This window comes from Pimephales promelas, chromosome 25, assembly GCF_988280905.1.
Source record: "Pimephales promelas chromosome 25, fPimPro1.hap1.1, whole genome shotgun sequence".
NCBI classification, from domain to species: Eukaryota; Metazoa; Chordata; class Actinopteri; order Cypriniformes; family Leuciscidae; genus Pimephales; species Pimephales promelas.
In genome coordinates this window covers 22,685,608-22,708,398 of record NC_142793.1, presented here as the reverse complement: position 1 = coordinate 22,708,398, position 22,791 = coordinate 22,685,608, and the positions used below count along the sequence as shown (strand labels likewise).

At 37.2% G+C, this 22,791-nt stretch overlaps 1 long non-coding RNA gene across 1 annotated transcript; it reads right to left on the bottom strand.

Annotated features, from left to right (window-relative positions):
* Positions 1 to 4,471: 4,471 nt before the first annotated feature.
* On the bottom strand, positions 4,472 to 7,200 carry LOC120495538 (uncharacterized). The gene is made up of 8 exons (XR_005626072.2): positions 6,594 to 7,200; positions 6,364 to 6,519; positions 6,080 to 6,100; positions 5,882 to 5,978; positions 5,510 to 5,622; positions 5,311 to 5,428; positions 5,103 to 5,200; positions 4,472 to 5,027 (listed from the first exon to the last, which is right to left on the bottom strand). It is a non-coding gene; the product is annotated as an uncharacterized LOC120495538 (long non-coding RNA).
* Positions 7,201 to 22,791: the final 15,591 nt, after the last annotated feature.

Here is a 22,791-nt window from a genome sequence, read left to right as displayed (position 1 = left end):
CAAAAATGGAGGCTCTAGACCCTTCCAGAGCTGAGATATCGAAATTCAAAATTTCGACCCGAAAAAAAAACGACAGTGTTACCCCTTACGTTTTTTTTCATTTTCGGGCGAAAAATTGAGTTTATCCAATCTTCTCAAAACTCTGGATTATGATAGAGGGCTGTGAGACTTTGACCTGAGTGCAAAAATGGAGGCTCTAGACCCTTCCAGAGCTGAGATATCGAAATTCAAAATTTCGACCGAAAAAAAAACGATAGTGTTACCCCTTACGTTTTTTTTTTCATTTTCGGGCGAAAAATTAAGTTTCTCCAATCTTCTCAAAACTCTGGATTATGATAGAGGGCTGTGAGACTTTGACCTGAGTGCAAAAATGGAGGCTCTAGACCCTTCCAGAGCTGAGATATCGAAATTCAAAATTTCGACCCGAAAAAAAAACGACAGTGTTACCCCTTACGTTTTTTTTCATTTTCGGGCGAAAAATTAAGTTTCTCCAATCTTCTCAAAACTCTGGATTATGATAGAGGGCTGTGAGACTTTGACCTGAGTGCAAAAATGGAGGCTCTAGACCCTTCCAGAGCTGAGATATCGAAACTCAAAATTTCGACCCGAAAAAAAAACGACAGTGTTACCCCTTACGTTTTTTTTCATTTTTGGGCGAAAAATTAAGTTTCTCCAATCTTCTCAAAACTCTGGATTATGATAGAGGGCTGTGAGACTTTGACCTGAGTGCAAAAATGGAGGCTCTAGACCCTTCTAGAGCTGAGATATCGAAATTCAAAATTTCGACCCGAAAAAAAAACCACAGTGTTACCCCTTACGTTTTTTTTCATTTTTGGGCGAAAAATTAAGTTTCTCCAATCTTCTCAAAACTCTGGATTATGATAGAGGGCTGTGAGACTTTGACCTGAGTGCAAAAATGGAGGCTCTAGACCCTTCCAGAGCTGAGATATCAAAATTCAAAATTTCGACCCGAAAAAAAAACGACAGTGTTACCCCTTACGTTTTTTTTCATTTTCGGGCGAAAAATTAAGTTTATCCAATCTTCTCAAAACTCTGGATTATGATAGAGGGCTGTGAGACTTTGACCTGAGTGCAAAAATGGAGGCTCTAGACCCTTGAAGAGCTGAGATATCGAAATTCAAAATTTCGACCCGAAAAAAAAACCACAGTGTTACCCCTTACGTTTTTTTTCATTTTCGGGCGAAAAATTAAGTTTATCCAATCTTCTCAAAACTCTGGATTATGATAGAGGGCTGTGAGACTTTGACCTGAGTGCAAAAATGGAGGCTCTAGACCCTTCCAGAGCTGAGATATCGAAATTCAAAATTTCGACCCGAAAAAAAAACGACAGTGTTACCCCTTACGTTTTTTTTCATTTTCGGGCGAAAAATTAAGTTTATCCAATCTTCTCAAAACTCTGGATTATGATAGAGGGCTGTGAGACTTTGACCTGAGTGCAAAAATGGAGGCTCTAGACCCTTCCAGAGCTGAGATATCGAAATTCAAAATTTCGACCCGAAAAAAAACCCACAGTGTTACCCCTTACGTTTTTTTTCATTTTTGGGCGAAAAATTAAGTTTCTCCAATCTTCTCAAAACTCTGGATTATGATAGAGGGCTGTGAGACTTTGACCTGAGTGCAAAAATGGAGGCTCTAGACCCTTCCAGAGCTGAGATATCAAAATTCAAAATTTCGACCCGAAAAAAAAACGACAGTGTTACCCCTTACGTTTTTTTTCATTTTCGGGCGAAAAATTAAGTTTATCCAATCTTCTCAAAACTCTGGATTATGATAGAGGGCTGTGAGACTTTGACCTGAGTGCAAAAATGGAGGCTCTAGACCCTTCCAGAGCTGAGATATCGAAATTCAAAATTTCGACCCGAAAAAAAAACCACAGTGTTACCCCTTACGTTTTTTTTCATTTTCGGGCGAAAAATTAAGTTTATCCAATCTTCTCAAAACTCTGGATTATGATAGAGGGCTGTGAGACTTTGACCTGAGTGCAAAAATGGAGGCTCTAGACCCTTCCAGAGCTGAGATATCGAAATTCAAAATTTCGACCCGAGAAAAAAACGACAGTGTTACCCCTTACGTTTTTTTTCATTTTCGGGCGAAAAATTAAGTTTCTCCAATCTTCTCAAAACTCTGGATTATGATAGAGGGCTGTGAGACTTTGACCTGAGTGCAAAAATGGAGGCTCTAGACCCTTCCAGAGCTGAGATATCGAAACTCAAAATTTCGACCCGAAAAAAAAACCACAGTGTTACCCCTTACGTTTTTTTTCATTTTTGGGCGAAAAATTAAGTTTCTCCAATCTTCTCAAAACTCTGGATTATGATAGAGGGCTGTGAGACTTTGACCTGAGTGCAAAAATGGAGGCTCTAGACCCTTCCAGAGCTGAGATATCAAAATTCAAAATTTCGACCCGAAAAAAAAACGACAGTGTTACCCCTTACGTTTTTTTTCATTTTCGGGCGAAAAATTAAGTTTATCCAATCTTCTCAAAACTCTGGATTATGATAGAGGGCTGTGAGACTTTGACCTGAGTGCAAAAATGGAGGCTCTAGACCCTTCCAGAGCTGAGATATCGAAATTCAAAATTTCGACCCGAAAAAAAAACCACAGTGTTACCCCTTACGTTTTTTTTTCATTTTTGGGCGAAAAATTAAGTTTCTCCAATCTTCTCAAAACTCTGGATTATGATAGAGGGCTGTGAGACTTTGACCTGAGTGCAAAAATGGAGGCTCTAGATAACACAGTCTCATCCCAAATCGTCATATAACTGACGTTTTGGGACGTCTTTTGACCATACGTCAATATCCGCCTTTTTAGGGCCCCCTTAAACGTCGGTAGATGGCGATCCCGGGCCGTCATACAACTGACGCTTTACCTTTAACGTCAGTTAGGTGACGGGTTAGGTTTAGGGTTAAATTTAGGTCTGGGGTAGAGTTAGGATCCCATAACCTCATCTACCGACGTTTAAGGGGGCCCTAAAAAGGCGAATATTGACGTATGGTCAAAAGACGTCCCAAAATGTCAGTTATATGACGATTTGGGATGAGACCGGGTTGCTCTAGACCCTTCCAGAGCTGAGATATCGAAATTCAAAATTTCGACCCGAAAAAAAAATGACAGTGTTACCCCTTACGTTTTTTTTTCATTTTCGGGCGAAAAATTAAGTTTATCCAATCTTCTCAAAACTCTGGATTATGATAGAGGGCTGTGAGACTTTGACCTGAGTGCAAAAATGGAGGCTCTAGACCCTTCCAGAGCTGAGATATCGAAATTCAAAATTTCGACCCGAAAAAAAAACCACAGTGTTACCCCTTACGTTTCTTTTCATTTTCGGGCGAAAAATTAAGTTTCTCCAATCTTCTCAAAACTCTGGATTATGATAGAGGGCTGTGAGACTTTGACCTGAGTGCAAAAATGGAGGCTCTAGACCCTTCCAGAGCTGAGATATCAAAATTCAAAATTTCGACCCGAAAAAAAAACGACAGTGTTACCCCTTACGTTTTTTTTCATTTTCGGGCGAAAAATTAAGTTTATCCAATCTTCTCAAAACTCTGGATTATGATAGAGGGCTGTGAGACTTTGACCTGAGTGCAAAAATGGAGGCTCTAGACCCTTCCAGAGCTGAGATATCGAAATTCAAAATTTTGACCCGAAAAAAAAAACGACAGTGTTACCCCTTACGTTTTTTTTCATTTTCGGGCCAAAAATTAAGTTTCTCCAATCTTCTCAAAACTCTGGATTATGATAGAGGGCTGTGAGACTTTGACCTGAGTGCAAAAATGGAGGCTCTAGACCCTTCAAGAGCTGAGATATCGAAATTCTAAATTTCGACCCGAAAAAAAAAACGACAGTGTTACCCCTTTCGGTTTTTTTTTTTTGGGCGAAAAATGAAGTTTCTCCAATCTTCTTGAAACTCTGGATTCTGATGGAGGGCTATGGGATTTAGACCTGAGTGCCAAAATGGATGCTCTAGACCCTTCCAGAGCTGAGATATTGAGATCCCACATAGCATTTATGCCATTAAAAAAATAGTGGGTGTGTGGACAGTCGAATTATGGGATTGCGCTTGGTGCTACAGACTCAGGGGAGCCCCCTGAGTGCAGTAAAATAGTTTACACACTGATTGATTGATACACACTGATTGATTGATTGATACACACTGATTGATTGATTGATTGATTGATTGATACACACTGATTGATTGATTGATACACACTGTTTGATTGATTGATACACACTGATTGATTGATTGATTGATTGATACTGATTGATTGATTGATACACACTGATTGATTGATTGATTGATACTGATTGATTGATTGATTGATACACACTGATTGATTGATTGATACACACTGATTGATTGAAACACACTGATTGATTGATTGATTGATACACACTGATTGCTTGATTGATTGATGGATACACCAAAAAACCTAGTAAAGACCATAACACAAAAACGCAAAAGAGTACTTTATTTTTTACAGTTTTTTTTTTTTACAAAGATACCCTTTCACCACTGACATGTTCCTGGCTCCATGATCTATACACTCTGGACTACAGCACTGAGGCTACAAAGATCCAGCTTGAACAGAAACCATTAGAACATTTCCCTCCACAGGAATAACCATAGCTGGAAAGACATCTTTCAGAGACACCTGAAAAATAGCCATATCATACAGTACCTGGTTCTGGAAAAACAAATCAGTGTCAAACAGCACACTAGCAGCAACTACATTCTCACTAGGAAGAACACTGTAGACCATAATCTGCACTGCTGGAGCCATATCAACACTGACAGACATCTGGAACATCAAACTTAATCAGTTTCATGCTAGAGAATGTCTTAATTTCTACAAAATACAAGTCTTACTACCAGATTCAGATCAGCCTTAAGATTAGCAGTGTTTACAGAGAACACAGCCTGTCCATTCTTGTTTATGGTTGGATTCAACAGCAGTTTGTCAGGCCAGTTGCTCCCCTCCAAGAGATATTTGTCAAGTCACGTGGATCTGTTAGGAATGATCAAGGTTAGGAAAGGGAACCAATTTGAAGGCTTCCGCAATAAGGGATGACATTTTGCTTACCTTTCCATTAAGCATTGATCCAAAATAAGGAACCAGGAGATCCACAAATGTGACTTTGCCGACTACAAACACCATTGCAGATTTTGATACCATTACATCTGCGAGACAAAATCCAAACAAACAGTGGAGAACATCAACTTTGTGGCTTAAAGTGGATGTCTTGTCAACATTATAAAGAGAATATGGTTCAGATCAGCAAATAGCTCACCTGTTCCCTCCTCAGTAACATTCACATTTACAAGAAACATGTCTTGCATTTGGTCTTCAAATTTGGTGTTGAAAAACACTGACATAACAGTAAGAGAGGCACAGCCCGTGGCATTCATCTGATAGGAGAACAAAGATGGACAATTAAATCAAGCACAGGCATAAAGAAAACCCTCAGCAGTAAGGCAGGAGTCACACACCTTTGCAGTTTGAGTCAGGCACTGTCTGGTCAAATTATGAAGCAGAATGTATGGAATTGGATCACGAAACTTCCACTAAGGCTTGACCAGGTACAGGTTGGCCATGTCTATATCTGGGAAACATCAGAACAAGATAAAAAAAAAAAAACCTTACTGGATTTTTTCACCTCAAAAACTTGGGAGACTTCTCAGTCAGCAATAAAACCCTTTAGTGCAAGTCCTGGCAACCCACTGCTCTGCATATTGTGCATGTCTATCGTAATGAGCGGAGGATCTGAATCAGGTGTTTTAAATAAGGGAGACATGCACAATATGCAGAGCAGTGGGTCGCGAGGACTGCAGTTAAGAACCCCTGCTTTAGTGTGTACATGCCTATCTGAGCCTCTGGGTTTAACTCGTGAGATAGCTGCAATATCAGTCCCGTTGAGGAAACCTTTGTCCACTGACCAGTCCGGTTATTATCTTTGTCCTATTAAAACAAATTAACAGCTCAGAGAAAATCTGCAAAGAAAGAAAAGTGCAAAAAGCTGCATTGGCTCCATTCAAAGTCTTACACCAAAGCAAACTCACCTCCACCACAACCACATTGTACTGCAAGAAAGACAGGAATAATAAACATTTAAAAGCAGTCATTGAAGTTGAAATTTTTTTTAATCTTAAAAGAACCAGCTTTTAATTTGCTTTTCATTTCGGGTCAGAACACTCAAAATGGTGAAACATCTGGTCTTAAAGGCACAAATTTGGGATTCATGGAGACAACTCTGAAATTAACTGCAAAGACACAAACAAACTCACATATATTGCATAATGCATTTGAAGATGATGGCTTCAACCAAGGATCATTCACAGCTCACCTGTTTGTCCTGGATTGTAAATAGGTTTGTCTGTTTGGATGAAGGTCAAGGTAGGTAATGTCTGAACATGATTTTGCTCTCTTCAGTCACTCTGAAGACCTTCCCTTGAACTTAAACCTTCAGCTTCTACACCGAATCTCCATCTACCTGAGGAGCCTGTAGAGAACTTCAGTTAACATACAAGAAACCAAGACAAAAAGAGCCACACACATCTAATGACTATGACAGACCTGGAAAAAAAAGTAGTGGTGAAAGTGGAGTCATCTTGTTTTCAGATCCAAATCAGAAGAATGGCACATCTGACGTTGGTTCAACGTTAATTCGATGAGCAAAACAATGCCAGATCAACATTGATTCAATGTCAGTTTGCTATCTGGGGAAAGTTCTCTACAAAGGGTCACAAACCACACCAGGAGCAGAGAGCAGACAGTGAACAGATCCAAAACTAGGCTTTTTAAAGAGCCCAACCAGCTGCAGCCACTGACGAGTAGGAGGAGTTCCAAGATCCAATCAGTCGTTGAACCACCAATCAGCTGCTGGAATGGTTACAGAAGCCATCTTACCTGTAAGAAGAAAAACAAGAACCACAAACAATGCTAGTAAAGGAATCACTAGAATACGTACCCAGTTCTTTGGGGACGTAACGGGGTGAATGAACTCTGATATTCAATGTTCAGAAATTATTAATAGAGATAGTGAAATGTGTGTGTGTGTGTGTTAATGAATTCCAACCTGTCGTAAATGGGAGGCGCGTGCACGTTCATTCAAGTCCATCATATCCGACTGACATCTATATATAGGCATATAATAACATGAATGCAATTTTGATTTGATTAACTTTATGGGCTATATGCACGCATAAGTTCCGCATTTGACGTAAGGATGCTCGTCCATTTCCGGTTGTGGAGATTAAAGCGGAGGAAAACCGAGGAAAACGGGATTATGGCAGAGTCTTCAAAATTTACTGACCTCCCGTCTTTGAAACGAAACGTACATACGTTTAGATGTAATTTTATATATAGTTATGTTTATTTAATATAATTTTAAAAAGAAGCATTAACACAACGAGGGGTGTCTGTTTTATCTGTTTTTGTGACTAACGTTTCATTAGTATAACCATGGAGTATAAAATTCAATATAAATTCTCGGTATTGTATTGGACTCTACGATCGGCGGAAGTTATCGAGCATCCTTAATCCTTCACCGGAAATAACGCCGTGCATAGAGCCCATTGTCTGTTCAGTACTGGACACAAATTCATCTTTGACACTGGAAATTGTGCAAATAATTCTCTGTTCGAAAAGATAGGAGGAAGAAGACAAGTGGAAAACCTCTTAAAAGTCAAAGTATCAAAAGTTTACTTCTTGCAAGAAATAAAATTGAAATGGCATTCAACATACAGACAGTGTCTACATGAGAAGGCGAAGGCTTGTCCCTTTTCGCCCAGGTTATAAATCCTAAACACAGGAAATAATTCTATGTAGGCTGCATCTGTTTCGCAGAAGATTGTCCCCTATGCAGCCTTAAAAGGAAACCTGTTGAAGTTGCTTTGAACTATTCTTGTTAACCATATATTTATCTAGACAGAACAAGGACATCTTCGTTAGCTGCTGTTCGACCTCACACCCTAAAAACCTGCACACATACATTTCACACTTGAAATACAATGAGCTACTTGGAGTACACAAAGTTTCCCTGCTGACATTTTCAATGTTAATAAAAGTTGCACACATCTAAAAACATCTATAAAAACAAAAGTACACATATAAAAGAAAAGAAACACATCTAAAATATGTAAATGTACAATTCCCATCACAATCCACCCCATGTTCATTCAAAGAACATACACACAATTTGACATTTACTTGGATTCTTACTAAATACATGGCTTTACCCCATTTGTTTAAACACTCTGGTCCTGCTGCTGAAATAGGATCACATATTATAACAATTTGTCTCCCTTTTTCACCTCAATGCTACCATCCTGTGCTAGGCCCATGGCCAGGCTAGATAAGAGGATAACATTTAGTAACATATTGCCACACAGTGCAACTTCGCCAGGCGAGAAAATGTTTTTGTGAAAGAGATATACGTCCTGTTTCTCTATGTATCGTTGGTCTTAGGGCAGGTCTAGTCGATATTATTAGCCAAGTAACTGCAATGCCCTCTCCGTCAAAACACCACAGAGTTCTTGACTCAGTACGTACTACTCCTAAAATTGTAGACTCGTCCTGTACGATAGATTCGTCCTCTCTCCAATGACGATGGTTTTCTAGCGAGTAACCTACAGGTTGACAAGCAACTTTGGTCAGTCTGACACCGGTTTGGTACTCGTTAGCTGTGAATGGGATTCTTCTTCCGTTGCAGCTACCGCATGAGCTGGCACTTTTCGACAGTGCATCCCATGGATCCACGGAGCCCTCTCCCCGACTTTCACCGCAGTGTGAGTTGTCAGCAAAACCTGAAATGGCCCGTGCCACCTCTTCGTTTTCCAGTGTTTCCGCCTCAGATCCTTTATCAGCACGAAATCTCCTGGCCTGATGCTGTGCGGGGCCGTCTCAGCTGGCACTGGAGCTGCTGCTTTGACCTGTTTTGAGATATCAGAGAACACCTTATCGAGTTCAACACAATATTTCAACATGTCATGTTCACAAAGAGTGGTGTCAGGCAGTGGTCTAGGATTATGTGGTTTCCAGCCCATGTGAGGTGGACGACCAAACAGAATCTCAAATGGAGAGAGCTGTGCGCGTCCCCTCTTTCTCATTCTCATGTAAGTCAATGCAATGCGCAAGGCCTTTGGCCAAGGAAGCCCTTTTTCCATCACAAATTTTTATCAGTTTATTCTTAATGGTTCCATTAACCATTGCCACTTGATATTTTTTCAGGAATATGCCCCACCTGTCTCCAGTGTTGGGTGTAACTAATTACTAAGTAATTAGTTACTGTAATTTAAATACTTTTCCCTTGAAAATGTAAAGTAAGGGATTACTCTTCATTTATCAGTAATTTAATTACAGTTACTTCTGATGTAATTGAGGTAAATACTGTGTATAGATCAATCCGATCTCACAGCGATTCGTATGCATTTTATGAGGTGTCTAAATTGTACGACCTGTACAAATTCGTATGAATTATTGTAAAATATGTATGAAAAAAGTGTGAAATGTCATGCGATCAGACATAAAACAATAGTGGGTTTAACATCAAAATGTATAACGTCTGATGTTAAAATGTGTGTTTTTATAATGTAACCTTCTCCACCTTGGTCAGTTTAGGGATAATTCATGCAATTTTATAGTATTTATTTGAAAGAATTAAAACAGATTCATGTCTATCCTTGTATTATTCAGCTGGTTGAGATTGATATGGGATTTTGAAAGTAATTAGTAATTAAAAGTAATTAAATACTTTTTAGAGAGAGTAATTAGTACAGTAATCTAATTACACTGTTGAAGAGGTAATTAGTAACTAGTAATTAATTACTTTTTTAGAGTAACTTACCCAACACTGCCTGTCTCATTGCCTGACCCCTGCCGACATTGTTAGTTCCGCGAATCATACATCTGCTGCAAAAATCTGCTGCCACTGTGGAAAAACCTTTTGTAAACCAGTTATTTTGCATACATTTCAGCATCCGCCCTTTTGACACACCGTCCAACCCGTGCATCAGCTTAGCAAAAGCTGTAAAGAAATGTATTTTTGTTAGTGACAACATCTATTAACTCATCTGCTTGTCTGGACGGTTTTCCTTTACTGATGAGACCTGTGAAATTTCAAGTTAAACAGTATCATGACATCCTGTAAAAGGAAGAAAGTTAAGTTTGAGGAGGACAGGGTAAGATTGCTCTCTGCCTTCCCAAAGTTATACGCTGCACATGTGTGGCACTGTTTCTTCCTGCCACTACAATAACTCAAACACTCAGGATAGTTAGCCAAAATCATCCATGGCCGTTAATTTATTGGCCATATTTTCTCTTCCCCCTGTGGAGTCATATTTTAAACCTGTGGTCATATTTTAACCTGTGGGCCCACTTAATAAATTTAGACACTGGAGTTTTGATTGATATTTAATTGTCTTGGTGTCTCTCAGAACACCCTATTTCACACATTCACATTCATACACTTTCACACACCCCTCTCTCTGGCCAGAGAATCATACCTTTTTGTCTGCCTTAGCAGTTTATGAACAGACTGGGATATATTGGACACAGATGAACGGATTTATGAACGGATATATTGGCTATTTTGGAGTGGAATACCACCAAATCCAAACGTTTTTTACGACAGAAGCTTTCTGAACGTTGACACAGTGTGGCATTCCCCTTGCGACAGTGTCTAAACGTTAGGATATCAATTGTCAATTGTCCGATGCAGTCGCTATTGTGGCGATGTTTACACTTTAAAAACTAGCGGTGTCGAATTTAATTGTTTCAACAATGCATTGCTATGCAAATGAGGACAATTCAGTATTGGTTCAGTCATAGACCATAACCAATTATAATGTACTGACGCTATCCTGATGTCATTTGTTGCATATGTGCTTTGTGCCAGACAGGCGAACACACACATCAATTTTTGAAACCGAATTGAAAATTGAGGACTCAGTGCATCATAATTCATTGTGATATCGAATTGAACTCAAATCCATTACATGATAATCGTAATCAAACCAAACCTAACTTTTCAAAATCAAATAAATGTAGTAAGCCTTTATGTCATAAAGGTAAAATTAACAGCGTTCATTGTGAAATGCAGTACTCTACAAAATATGCCCTGGCAAATGTAGCAGTAGATGATCCAGTACTAACCATACTATACTACATTGCTTTCAAAAATAGTTACACAAGTGCTTATTGCCACCTGTGGATTCCTTGAATTAAAGGTTCTGGAAGTTAGCGCTAGTAAAGTCCTTCAATTGATCATCATATCAGCTATCTGAAATGCAGATACGCCCTAAATTCCCAAACATATTAGGAGTTTTGTAGAGCACTTGATTTACCTTAGCTGTGTGTGTCCTTGAATCAATGTCGGCATTTCATTCTTCCCTTTCTATTCTGTCTTCAATCAATCCTTTAGGCGTAACGGTACCTATTTCTCTGTGTTATAATTGGACTGGATGACAGCCATATTTGAAGCCAACAGATGAAAGCATCTTTTGACAATGGAGTGTCTAGCCTGTGACATGACTTGAATGAGGAAGAGATTGCTGTGCACATACACGGGTACGAACACACAAAAACCCAACACACGTAAAATAACATAAATTGCCTATAGTGCAGCTGTTGAGGGAAGTCTGTGGGAATACACTTGAGAAATACAAGTGTATTCCTCAATACATTAAGAATGAGGCTGCACTGCAGACCAAAAGACATGTGCTGTCATTTTTGAGATAGATCACAAAATATCATTGGTATGGCTAAAAAAGGGATACAATCCTCCATTTTTAAGGCATACAAAATGAGAATACAATCCCAAACACTAGGACTGTAAAATTGACAAAAAAAAATATAATAATTGAATTATATCTTCTAAATAATCTGTCAAAGTAGACACACATAATTTCCATATTAAAGGTGTGAACAGGGCTCCAGACTGGGAGACATTTGTTGGTCTAGTCTATTTTCATTTACTTTTAATCAATAAATTGAAATCGAAAATCGACTGTAATGGAATCAGGACAATGAGGACATCAATAATCGTAATCGAAATGGGAAATCAGACAAATTAACCACCCCTACATACTCATACTGTATGTAAATGTTATTTTTAACGTGATGACCATCACTTTTTTTTTTCATCCTACAAAGACGGTGCTAAAACGAAAAATGTCAAGATGTAGGAAAACTCTTATTTAAACACTTAGTAAGTATATAATATAAACTTGTACTTATTATAAACATATATACATATACACCATTGTAAACAGTCGGATGTTTATTGGCTATTTTCACTCCTTAATATACATTTTTTCACTCCTTTTGCTTTTTTAATTAATATGAAGACATTATGAATGATAAGTAACATTAATTTCATCTACACCCTAAATTAAGAAAATTTTAATAAAAAAAACACCCCCTTAATATTGTGGCAGTAGTAGTAGTATGTAGTGTAATGTAGACTGAGACACTATATGACAACTAAAAAGAGGTTTGATCCCCCATGAAAGTTCAAGTAAAGCCAATGCACTGGCTTTGTTCAAGTTGCACACAGAATATGGGATGGAGATTCCCCAAGAGCACCCAACTACACAGTTTAACAAAAATCCTGTGGAAAACACTGTATATATGCTAGATTGACGTTTCACATTTTTTCAAGCATCTTGATAACGGGCACAGTAGCATTAAGACGTGTGTCTTTATAAAACAGTTCAACGGTTACAACCAATCTTGTGTCAACAGCTCAACTCATCTAATGCCTGATCTCGGTGTGTGTGCTTTGGTAAACTCAAACTACATGTAATAGTGTACAGGTCATGGTTAAATGTGTTAATTCAGCCTGCTTTTTAAATAGAAACATTAATTGCACTAAACGAACACTAAATTGATAGCTCTTCCAAAAACATAACCTTTTAGACCACAGTTGAGCAATAGTCTATACGTGTGTTTGCAGTCAGTGTTGTCGCTAAGGTAACCACCAGTACCCACAAATACACTCTCCGCTCGCTGTCACTTGTATTAAAAGCATAATTTTTCCTCATGAGGGAACATTGGCGGATACACACACTGGCTCTGCCCCCACTAGCCTTTCAGTTGAGTAAACATGATGCAGCTACTAATTTATACATTCAGCCTAGTGCACTGCTGGTCTCCATGGATAGACCCCCTCATGAACAATTAGTGGCAAAACTGTGGCAGAATCCATCCATTTATAGGAGCTTATGAATTACAAATTCAGAAGCTAATGATTGAATCTTTAGGTCCCCGTGATTTGCATCCTTATTTTACCTCTTTAATTTGTGTTCACTTGAGTTAATTAGTTGAGAGCAACAGAAACAAATGAATGATCTATGTGAATTTTAAGTAGCCTGTTGGCATTTTGCAGGACAACAAACAAAATGGCGAGACAAAATCAGCTTACTTGCCTATTATTTTCGTAATCTTTAACATTTCTTTTTCTGAAATGCAATGAACTTTATCTGGTGACATTGGCTCAATGTTCAAATTCAGACTTGTTTTTAAGTCCTCGATACATTGTAGGTGACAGTTGCATGTGAATTTATGCAGTAGTCAGCAGGACCGTGAATTTACACATTAAAATAAATGTTTATATTTCCAATAACCTTTTTTGAGGCTGAACCTGTAGTGGGAACTCATTACCATATCCTGCATTGGGAAAACTTTTGCATTGCAAAAATGTAACATTGTGGCTATGTAATTTATAATAATAGGCTATGTATATTGTTTTCAGAACGTCTTAAAACTGACCAGGAGGAAAACAATAAAACAGAGCAGTATGTTGGATTCTCTAACACAGAACAGGTTGTATAGAAACAATATTTGCATTATTATTCCAGTCACTTAGCTCAGGTCATAAGAATGTCACAAGATGATGGAAATGTTTGTGAAGAACTAATTTGTCTCAAGGATCCGGTGTCCTTCAGGTATTTGCCGCAGCTGATTCATCTTATTAGCTCTTGTCTTAACAAATGCATAATTAGTTGCATCAGTGGTTTCAGAAACTGGCTGACGAAAATACATCTGAATTCATGAATTACAGTATTTGTAAGGGGTGTAAGAAAATATTGATTCTCAAAAACACCGTATCGATATTTATTTATTTATTTGCTGACGTCCAAGATTCGTGCCAGTGGCTTTGTCTTCGGTTTAAACCTGACTTATAGATGGCGGTGTTACCTCAGAACGTAAACTGTGCATCTTTAGCATTAGCATGAGCAAACCCAGCTCACAAGACGATAGAATTATGCTGATGGGGTGACAAATCAGGTTCTCCCTCGTAATTGGGACTCAAAGCTATCCCATCGGCTCATAGGTACTCTCTTTACCGTCTGATTACAATTCCTATAAATCGTGTCATTATAAATACTTTTTGAACTGTGTACTCATCCTCATGCCATTCCAAACTCGAAAAACACCTTCGCCATAACCTGTAAGTAGGCTAAGACTTAATCATTTTAAATGTATTTGCATGCATAGTTTCAGTCGTAGTAGCCTTGTGTTTTAGTTTATTCAAAAGCCAGCACTGGCTTCATAGCCACTAGGCTACTAGTTATGCTGTTTTGTGTCTTTCCCGGCGAAACTCACATTGCGGAAGCTTTTGAGGGGCAGTGCTTATTATATAGAGCGAAGTCATATTTGGCTAAGTCGTTTAAGAGGGAAATTGCCATTTTTCAATGAATGTCTGGTGAATATCAAAAACAAAACTAACTTAGAAGCTGCGCGGAGTGTACACAACACACACAACACAATATAACGATATTGTGCATGCTACAGAAAACAACAGCAAACATTATTAATTTGTCATTCGGAGGAGGACGAACCTGATCCATATACAGTACACTGGATTGCAAATATTACTCGTTGCAAATATGAACTCTTTTTTTTTTTTTTATATATTATTTTTATCAGAACAAGGTACATTGACAGTATTCAGTGACATAACACTATTACAGGTTTTGCTTTTTCAAAATTTCTACCCACCCATTCCCATCCCGGCACAACTAATTGTCTCAATTTAGGACATGACCAAAACATATGGGTTAGATCTCCTTTTGATGATTTGCATCGGTCACACGTTTCATCTATATTTGGGTAGCCAGCTTTGCTTTACTATAGTGGATACGGTAGAGAACTTTCATCTGAATCAAATTTAGTCTTGCACAAGATGAAGTCCCATTTACTCGGTCAACAGCTCTATGCAAATATGAACTCTGACCACTGATTCTTCACATGCTTGTCCCTGGACAATGGAAACTGAACTGTCTTTGCAACGTAACATGATGCGATTCAGCTGAAGTATTTGAATGTGTTCTAGACGTCACTTCAAGTCTGCGCGCGCAGTTGTTGGGGGCGGCCAATGACCTCTCTACGTCACGACGTAACAGCTAATGACTCATTTCAAAAACAATTCATTTCATAGACTTAGAGTCGACTCTCACTTTTGAAAGACAATAACTTTATATACGGTGCACTTTCAGATATAAATCTTTGCAGGATGTTTTCATTCCCTTAGAGCTATAGTCCACACTACATGAACAGTCATTTTCAAAAATCCATGATAGGTGCTCTTTAAGTAAAAACACCTTACTGACCCTAAACGGTGGTGAACAAAATGACTCAAGTTTGCAATATTTGGCAACAGTGAAACTTCTAAAACTAAACCAAAAGATAAATAGGGACAATGAAAACGAGAGAGCAAGAAACAGGCAGCATCTTCACACTCAGATCTCGAGGGACCTCATCCCTGACACAGTCTTGAGACTGACTGGCCTCTGCCTCCATGTTTGTGTGCATCTAAGGCAGCATAAATTTCCCATTCATCGCAGAAAGAGGCGACGAGGGACTGAGGACGAGCATCCACCGGTCAGAGTCGCCGGCCTTTGGATTGATGAACTGATGGTGACGGATGAGGGTAATAAAGAGCTGGATGTCACTTCTGTTACCAGTATGAATCACCCATATGAGGCTGTACGGAGCAAGAGAAAGATGCAGAGGCCAGCCCTGCCCCCCTCGGGCACACAAATACAATGAAACGCACACACAAACTCGTCATGACTTCCACAAAGCAGCAGAGCAGAACTATCATACAAAACAATGAGGTTTAAAAGAAGACACCAACAACAAGACAATCATCATTCTGGTCTGAGTGAAATGATGGGACTTATAGTTATGTTGGTGCTGTTTTGACATTAGTTGTGATTGACTACTCTGAACAGACGGCAAACATCAGGGAAAGCAGAGCTGTATTTTTAAGGCAATATCTGTAGGGGAGACTGGAATTGGCTGGCACAATTTTCATTCTTCTCGGGTGGAACAAACATGATGACAACCCAACAAAGAACTTCTTGAGGATGAGAGAATCATTATATTATTTAATAATTGTCATAACTATTTCATTTTTTAAGTGAACTATTACTTTAAAACAGACATATTGAAATATAACAACGTGCAACTGTCTAGTCGAATGACCCCTGAAACAAGGATGGATGTCACATTTGCATTGTTAAAACAGTTTATTTTAATTGGAAAGCAAATGGAAAAAGATTAAATGTTTATTAAATTACAGTAAAAAAATATATATTTTAAAATACAATGCTAATGAATATTTATAATGTTTTTTCCATTAAACAGCCAACAAGGAGAATTCAGATATTTTTTGCTTCTTCAGTTGACTTTCTCTCCACATTAAAGACCAAAAATAAAATTGAAAAAAGTGGATACTGTGCAAATGTGAATCGTCTTATACATTAGACATCATTTATAAATGATGTCAGACACACACTTATCACAGGTTCTGATCTCCAACAAACGGCCATATTTTAAATATCACACATTATCTTAAGATTTTTAGCCGAGGGGGCTCATATTTGTTTTGAAATTGCAAATTTGAAAAGTGTCTTGAGCTTGACAGGTTTTAATCTTCTAATGTCATGATAGAATCAGTAAGTGTGGATCAAGAGGGCAAAGAATCTTATTTTTGTGACAGCATCCAATTATGAACATGAAAACCCTGTTCCAAACCAACTCCAGTCTCCCCGACTGTTCTTATATTCAATCCACATAGCACTGATGAAGGTTATTCAACATGTACATATTAAATATGTACATTCAATTTTTGGCAAGACAGTTCAGATTTTGCCCGATTTGTCAATTTTATCAGATTTGCTTGACCAGTGTCTGGTTTCTTTTCTATGGGCAACTGCATGGCTCTCTGTAGTTCAGTTTAACTTTTGTAGCAATTAGAAAACAACATGACAACGTGATATTGTGAATGTGATATCAATTGCAGTTAAAAAAAAATGATCAACATCTTGAATGTGAATCAAGACTTCAACACCACAGTTTTTGCAACATTTGACAATTCAGCAAATAAGTGAAAAGACTTTAAAAAGCTCAAAGTTTTTTTAGGCAGCAAAACCATACTCAATATGCAATACTCAAGCAATGCTCAAAATCCATCAACTAGCCTACTACTGGTTATCTCTATGCCCTCTCTCAAGGCTAAAGCCTTGTAGAAATAGAAAAAAAGCTAATTTGAAATCTTTTTTACAAGAGCTTTAGGCTATATCTGTCAAGACAAACAACAGGAGACTTCAAATCCACTTTAATAGCCGTAAATGTTGCATAATGTGAGGATGATAATAAAGTCCTACCTTACCACAGGTCTTGAGATCCAGGTGTTATTCCCGAGCCATGAATCTTCTTTTCTCTATGTGAAACATCTTCAGGCTTAGTTGGGTGGCTCGACATCAATAAAACATCCGTGAACTGAATAACTTCTTCTCAAAAATGGATGGGGTTAGCATAAAACCTGACCTGCATTCATAAAACAGAGGCTGCTCAGGTCAGGATCATCAGGCAATAACATTAACAGAAATACTGATTATAGTTATCACACTCTCAATACCAATGCTCTAGTATGACATTTTTTATTTATACACTTCTTCAGAAAGAAAGGCAACAACAAGCTATTCTCTTATATCCACAACGAAATCAGCGTATTAAATTATAAACATACCAAATATAAAGAATGAACAACGTAAAATGCAGCACATGTAACGTATCGCATTAAAAGACCAAAACAGTATTAGCGGTTAACACCTTAAAGTTTGTGTTTAACTTACCAAAACTAGATTTTTTTTTTTCTCTCAGTCGAATTACTTACGCGTTGCCATGGCGATGTGCTGGCCCAAAGTTAACTTCCGTTCTGTTTGTTTATTAGCGTTTACTGGATAATATGCCATTGACTACAAATGCAGTGAAAGTTAAGGTGATGACTAAACTATTTAGTTGTTTTATGAGGAGATGGTTCACCACCACCAAACTGCATTTCCCATCATTCTCATTCTCCGAAATATAAAATACACTGCAATTACATTTATTACATAACAAAACACTTTGCCTCAGTAATGATACATTAGTGGTAAAAACATCTCTGGAAGTGAAAAAGAAAAATATTTTTAAAAAATCAGTCGACCAGAAATTTGCTCTTAAAGTGCACTTAATTGGACTATCAAGCATGATTTTTGCATGATGACTGGATTGATATTCAGCATGTTGATAATCACCATAATACAGGTGGTAAACACAAATCCAAGATCATCATAAGTAGCATTTCTAAGCAGAGACAAATAGGCTACTAATGGGCTTTAAAAATCATTACGTCTATATGGAAAGTCCCCATAAAACATGGAAACCCAACATGTCTGTGTGTGTTTGATTTTGCATTATTTTCGGTCCTTACTGGACTCATTACTGTCTACTCAACAATGCAAGAAGGTAACGACTTCTGAAGAGACTGTTCAAAATTCACTTTGTATCCAGGAACATTTCGCAACGTTAACAGATATCTTTGTCCCAGTTTGGGGGTGGAGTGGTTACAGATATGTGTTAGGGAGTCATGAATCTGTTAACTTTTGAACATCCACCATTTCACTCTTCTCAGCCTGACGGAGGTAGTGAGAATGGGGATCGCTCAGTTTCAGCAGTTTTATCAGACACACAGGCCTCTCATTGTTGGCCAGAGATTACAGCCGTGGAGGAGGTTTGACTGACAGAAACTGGCCCAAGGTGCACCCAGGAGAATCAAGAGTAGGATTTACAGTGACTGCTTCAGCGAGTATTTTCCTCTCCATTCTCTCCTGTCAGGGCTCAAGTCTATGCTACAGAGTAGAAATAGCCCTTTTCTGCATAATTTAACGGAGTCTCCCATTTTCTCTCACTATTTGTGCTCTTTGCTAGAGCGGTGGTGCCATCGTTGTTCCTATATTAAAGGTTAACAAGATGTATTCTTTCCTTAACAAATATAAATTGGGTTTCGGAGAGAGTTTGGAACTGAATGAAAACAAAGTGGCCCTTGGTTCAAAAACGGCTCTGGGACCTTGAGAACCAGACAGTGATTGAGTTTTAAGGTGACCTGCTTGTCCACTAAAAGACAAGGATGTAAAATGAACAATGTGGTCACAGACACATTTTTCAAGAGTTAGGACATGATTAGTTCAGAGTTGAAGGAGAGGGGCGATCAACATTTAGCTGTGGACTGAATTATATACTTTTGCTCTGCCGTTTTTGCCCCAAAACATTTGGACAAACACTAATACACCGTCCCCGTGCGTCTTTACTTTTAGCAAATCCAAAGCCAATACAATTTGTAGCACTTTTCACTAAAAGTTGTGCTCTTTGTAAAAATGCCTATAAAGAAAAAGGATTTCATCAGCTGTGAGTGTGGGTGTGTGTTGTCAGTCAGTAGGATGACATCATTCCATCCATCGATGGACTTTTTGGAGACATTTGTTCACAAATATTTTGAAGACACATTTTTGCCACATAAGAAAAACCAGGCTTTAGTAAATCAAAAGATAAAGTCGTAATTGTGACATGATTATGAGAGACCGAGTCATACTTATGAGACAAAAAAAGTCAAAATGATGACAAAAGCAATGACGCACTACTAAATTATAATTATGAGATTAAAAGTCAAAATGATGACAAAAGCAATATGACACACTAAATCATAAATATGAGATGAAACGTCAAAATGATAAACTCAATGACATACTAAATCATAATTATGAGATTAAATTTCAAAATGATTACAAAATCAATGACAAAAAGTCATAAATATGAGATTAAAAGTCCAAATGATGACAATCAAGGCAAGACAACTTTATTTATTTAGCACATTTCATACACAATGATAATTCAAAGTGCTTTACAGAAGAAATTAAACAATCAAACAAATAAGAACAATTTAGAATGAAAAAAGGACAGTAAAAACAGTCGGACGAGCAGTGGCACAGTGCTCGTTCAGTAAATGCACAGCTAAACAGAAGTGTTTTGAGTCTGGATTTGAATGTAATACTGTAGCACATCTGTTCCAGCATAAGTGATAGGGCTAAGTACACTGAAAAAAAAAAATATTGTTGGTTTAACTTAAAAAAAAATGAAGTAATTTGGTTGCCTTAAAACTTTAAGTTAATTGAAATTGAAAAATTGAGTTAATGCAATGAAGGAGATTGATTTAATAATCAGAAACTCAAAATATTATGTTATCTGAACCACATAAATGATCTACACTCAAAAAAAAAAAATGCTGAACAACCCAAATTTAGGTCAAGTATGGACAAACCCAAATGTTGGGTTAAAAATGTCATTTAAAATTTGAACCCAACTTCAACTTTCACTTTCAACTGTGATTTTTTAAATTAAATTTTTAACCCAACATTTGGGTTTGTCCCAAACTTTTTAGAGTGTAAGTTGATTTGAGAGAAGAAAAAACGTGATTATGAATGCGTTTGAAACACATCATGGACATTTTTTTTTTACAGTGAACTGTGTGTCGTCTGCATAGCTGTGGTAAGCAATTTGGTTCTCTCTCATTATTTGGCTCATTGGGAGCATTTACAGGTTGAACAGGAGTGGCCCAAGAATTGAGCCTTGAGGCACTCCGCATATCATGGATGTCCAATCAATGACATACTACATCTTAATTATGAGATTAAAAGTCAAATTATGACAAAAGAAATATGACATAGTCATAATGAGATCAAAGTTAAAATGATAATATAGAAAGTCAGAGTTATGACATTAAGTCAGAACTGAGATACAAGTCACAATTTCATAAAAAGTGAAAATTGTCATAATTTTGACCTCACTCTTTCAACAGTATGTCATAACTTTCTTATATGGCAGAAATGTAATTCCATACTAATAAGTAAAATCATTAAAATATCTGAATTCAAAATAATAGTACCTGACATGCAAATGGAACACTTTACAATAAAGTCCAATGAGCCATATACATTTTTAAAGCATTTATTCATACAAATACAACTTTGGATTATAATTACCATTGATTTAAGATGAATAAATGCTGTAAAATATGTATATTATTAGTTCAATATAATATACTACAATTAACTAATGTTAACAAATGAAACCTAAGCATTGCCAAAATCATTATCTATTAATCATGAATGAAAAAAGGTCATAGAAAAGCTCAACCTTGACATTAAGTGCAGTGATTAACAGGGTCAAAAACAACATTTCAAAAAAAAACAAAATTTATTTAGGGTCCAGCTATGCACATTGAGATTTCTATAGTGTTTCAGGACATTCATGTATATTTTGGTTTTCCTTGTAAAACTGTGACCAAGACACCAGAGATGACATTCGAGCACTGCAATCACATTTAAAAACTGCATTATTAATGGCTTATCCTATGAAACGTGTCCTTTTCGCCTACAGCTAAACTAATATGGAGCAACCTATTCATCTTGGCACCAGACACAAAGGTAGGTTACAAATCCACGGCAAGCTCGATATTTAATTTCACGTGGTGAATGTAATTACGCCGAAGGAATGATATCGTGCCCTGGATTAAATCAGGGAGTTATTGAGAGTGCCTGTAATTTTAATTCTGTTAGGATGACATTACAGGAGAACCTCCTGAGAAACTATTATATCGTAGCGTGAGAGAATACTGCCACTTTGTGGCACAGAAGAGACATGCACACAGAGCTATATGACTAAATTATAATTAAATACACTACTGTTCAAAGGTTTAGCATCAGTAAAATGTTTGAAAATGATTTTAACTTTCGATTTAACAAAGAATAAACATTAATCAGTGCAACTGTTTTATACATTAATAATAATAATAAATGTTTCTTGAGCAGCAAAGCATCATATTAGAATGATTTCTGAAGAGTCATGTGACACTGGAGGAATAATGCTCAAAGTTCAGCTTTTATCACAAGTATAAATCACATTTTCAAATATTTTCAAATTGAAAACTGTTATTTTAAATTGTAAAAATATATTTCAATTGCAAAAACATGAGGCTTATTTAAATAATAATTATCCAACTAGTACTGAGAATATAGGTGGGGGAAAAAAATCGTTAATTAACAAGAAAATGTTATAAAAAAATTGCAGTAAGACGTTAAGGTTTACACGTTACTGCATTTACTTAGGAGTAAATTATGGATAATTACAAGTAACCAACACTAAACCAAACCCTGACCGTAACTCTATAGTAAGCACTCAAGTTACATTGTATTTACTAAAATAGGCTTACTGTCACCTCAAAATAAAGTGCAACTAAAATTACTAAAAGAAATTATGTGGACATGTTTAAATGAGGTTTTATGAGATTTGAAATCCATTAAATCCATTTCAGACTTTTAAGTGTAATCATTTTACAAACCATTAATTATGAACCAACACAAAAAAGAAAAGACAGACTCTCCAG